The sequence below is a fragment of the Pteropus alecto genome, unplaced genomic scaffold (assembly GCF_000325575.1).
Source record: "Pteropus alecto unplaced genomic scaffold, ASM32557v1 scaffold231, whole genome shotgun sequence".
NCBI classification, from domain to species: Eukaryota; Metazoa; Chordata; class Mammalia; order Chiroptera; family Pteropodidae; genus Pteropus; species Pteropus alecto.
The window spans coordinates 1,762,471-1,766,723 of record NW_006431805.1 but is presented as its reverse complement, the minus strand read 5'-3'; positions in this window follow the sequence as shown (position 1 = coordinate 1,766,723).

The following is a 4,253-nucleotide window of genomic DNA, read 5'->3' as shown; positions in this document are numbered from 1 at the left end:
ACATATGGTGGAAGAGTCCTTTCATTTATAACTTTCAGGTAAGACATTGGTTATTAATACCAGTGTTACGTGGGATAGCTTCTGGACTCATAGCAGACCTTTTTAGAATATCAAATTGATATTAATACTATTAATATTATTGAAATCCATTTTAACATTTTATTTACATTTTAACTTAATTGGATATTTTCAACTCAGTCCTTCCTGATTTAGGGACACCTAGATATTTATAGAATATTTTTCTTTTTACTAGATTATTAACAGCTTTACTTTGAACTGTCTGTACTTGCTAACATAGCAACTCCACCAATCCTCACCTCATGCACATGTGTACTACAGTGTGATTCAAGTCAGAGAAACAAAGGAATTAACTAATTTTTTTAGTATATTTATTTTATGCATAGAAAAGACCATAATCATTAGTGGTATTATATTAAGTATATATTGAGCCCACTTCCATATGCCCTCCCAATCAGGAGTCTGTTCTCTGACACTCAAATAAAATATTGGAATTCACTCTTAAATAAGCCATTGGCAGAATCCCAAGCTAATTTTTGCTAAACAAATTTTAGGAAGAATTCCTAAATGAAGTGTTAAAATACTTCTTCCTTCTTAAATAAAACAAAATGTTAAAATTAACACAGTATTTTGGCAAAAGAAATTAAAGGAGTTGGATGAAATAAAAAAATAGGCAAACAATCTCATGTATGTATTATAGAAAATACTTTTGAATTATGGCTGGAAGGAATGTGAATTAATATTGCTATTTCACTTTACACAAAATGATTGGAATATTTATGGTTATCTCTCTCTCTCTCTCTTTTTTTTTTTAATCTAATGCTGCCATCTAGTGAACGTATAAAATTTTGAGAATATAGTCTCTTCTAGGTAGTACAGTGCTTATTAAACAAGATTTTACACAGAAAAATGTCTTTAAAAGATTCTCATGTTTTATCTTGAAGATTAAAGGTAAAGGGAGACTTCTGAATCTGAAATATAAATAACATAACTGGCTTCAGTTTGGGGAAAATAACTTTCATAAGGTAATATTATTTTTTACTTTAGCTATTTTATTCCTCTTGAATTCAATTTTAGTCAATTCCTTTCTTTTAATAGAGTTAAGACTTCTACTTCATAAAGTGAAGTTGATTTTGGTGCTATACTAAATATGAAATTACTTTTGTATATTTCTCTTTTTAAAAATGATTGAATCACTGAGGCTTAATATGGCATGTAAGAAATATAAGTATTGTAGGCATACTCTTTTGGATCATATGTTTGACTTTATTGTAGACTTAGCTAATTTTTACTGTAGGCTATAAAAAGCATACTGCACTTATATTTAACTGCTATTTATGTAATTGTTACACTTACTAAATTTTTATGGGAAAAGATTGCTATATTTGCTTTAGTTAATTACATTTATAACACATTGGATCAACAGTGACTAAAATTCACTATAGCACAAAACCAAACAACATGGTTGTTATTAATATCATCTTATTTTTTAGTACTCTTTGTTGGATAACATATCTTTAGTTGAGCTATAGTATTATATAGTGGAAAAATCATGGGTAAATTATAGGCAGGCAGTTGTGGATTTGAATCATGGATCTACTTAGTTGCAAAGTAATCTGACTTAATTGTGCCTTAAATTCACTGTACCTGAAACTATGGAAATTCAAAAGGCCCCCAAATAGTTGAATCAGAATACTCTGATATATATAACATATTTATCCTATGTTCATTTTCTATTAAAAATAAATGTAGTTCTCTAGCCAAATATTGCTTATCCGTATTTGCTATAGCTAGCAGAGTCTATGGAAGATAAGATAGGTATGCAATAAATACTCTCTTCCTCAGATGTTATATGGAAAGACATTTCACTATATAAAGCCTAAAACATTAAAGCAGTTTATAAGACACTACAACTGCTATAAGAATGAAAGGCATTAACAGCCAGAATGCTGATAAATTTTTAACAATCATTTTATTTTGGGGGTAGAGGGAGGAAAAAAGCCTTGATTTGTAGCATTTAAGATTTTTGTGCTGAATTACCACCCTGTTGATTTCAAGCTACCAACGTTATGTTAATTAGCTCGCAAAATTCCAGAACATTTAACAACTGACCTTTGTGAGTCAGAACAAACCATCTCCAGCACAACACTGCTTCTACTCGGATATCTTTCTGTCATTTTATTCTCTTATTAGTATTGTATGTTGTTCTGAGCCTTAAGATCAACATACTATAGTTATCGTGGTGACCATGATAAATTGGCACTGGACATTGATTCGTCCATCTTTTTATAATGACAAACGTTGGGAAACTAAAAACTATATCTTTCAAACTACCTTGCTGCTAGGGTTTACAACGTGATTATGTTTGGTCATTGAATGTATTTGCATGGTATTAGAAAGCAAAAACATTTTGTTTCTCTATTGCAGAGTAAGAATTCTCAGCATCAGGAGGGATTTGTGGCTTTCATTATCTTGGTGTGTATTATAGTAAACATATAGTTTCAGAGCCCACAACCTTGCTGTGGCTTTATGACTGTGCAGGCTTCCCTGTTCTAGTGGACTGTCTATTGCACTTACAGTATGTCTATTCTATTGTATAGTGGATGTGAGGGGCAGATAACAGTTTCTTTTATTCCCAACTCTTCAGATGAAGAGGAAATGTACTTGAAGTTTGTATTTATGAAAATATATCTTAGTAGTTTCATCCATAACAAAACAGAATTGGGATGATGACACTGTAGAATTTGAACAGATTCTGTAGCAGCATGACAATTTTATGTGTCTTCAGATGGGGTGAATATATTTTACAAACAAGGAGAACACATAATTTTTTTGCCAGAAGATTGACTGATAGTTTTAAAATAAGTCAATGGGGTGGGGAGGAAAATGGCAGACTAGGCAAAAGCAGGGTTTGTCTCTTCCCGGGTCCGCATTGAAATTACAACCAAATTATAAAATAATCAACATGGAGAATCACCTGAAGTCCAGCTGATTATAACACTTACGTCTGATAATATAAAGGAGACACATCGAAGCCAGTAAGAGCAGCAAAGTCGCAAATCAGGCTGGACCCACACTCGTGGGTGGTGGAAGATCACCGGGAGGGAGAGTGAAGCTGCAGAGGCTCTTCTGAAGGAGAGGGAGTCCTGGTCTCATATGGGGGTCTCCAGGCCAGGGTCCCATCCCAAGGAAGAGGAGATTCCAATAACTCTGACTGTAGAAACCAGAAGGGATTTTGGCCAACTGGGTGAGATGGAAGGAGACTGAAACCCTAGATGCCCCTTTGAAGGACCTGTGCACAGACTTTCTGACCCGTGGACACTCACCTGGGACACTGGCGGTGGGTCAGAGGCTTTCATGGGATTCATTCTGAGAAAGTCTGCATTACCTGGAGTCAGAATGAGGGCTGATAGGGCAGCCATCATTGTGTCTTAGTTCTGCCCCACTACCAGACAATCTACAGGCTGTGCAAGCTTGACTGCATGTGCTTGACTGTGCAGACCCCTCCTACAAAACCATTAGAAAGTGCTGGTCAGAAGGAATCAGCCCATCCCACCAAACCCGATTCCTCGGGGCATTTGTTGCTGGATCCCTGCCAAGCCCTGCTCTGATTAAGGGCCAAGCATTAGCAGCTGGCGGCCAGCTCTGTGAGCCTCATTTCCATTCCCAGCAGACAACTAGTGCTGTGAGCCACAATTCTGAGATACGGTCAGACAGATCACTGCTTCCAACACAAACTTGGGCAGATCTTGGGGATCTATAAGCCAGGCCCAGACAGCAGCTGGTCTTGCTGTGATCTGAAACTTCTACGGGAACACACGAATTGTTACCAAAGTTGCAGCAAGACTAAGGCTGTATCGATCTAACTGTAATTGTCTCTCTGAGATCCCACCCAACTCTACCCATGAATTGTCCCAGGTGGCCCATAGACAGTGAACTTCCACAGCCCTTCCTCTCCCATATCCTGATCTCCTAATTCACACAGGCAACAAACTTTGGCTAGCACAGGTTGGGCATTGCACGGAAATCAGCAAGCAGACCTTTGCTGCCTGCAAGAGTTGCAATATTGTGTCCGGGGAGCACAGGGATCTGTGGGACTGCCCCAGATGGCAGCTGGTCTCACTGAGATCTGTGTCTACAGTGGGAATGCCCAGGTGCAGAAGTTGTAGCAAAACTGAGGTAGTATTGGCTGGATGGACCTTGTCTCCCTGAGGTCCCACTTCACTCAAGCCACA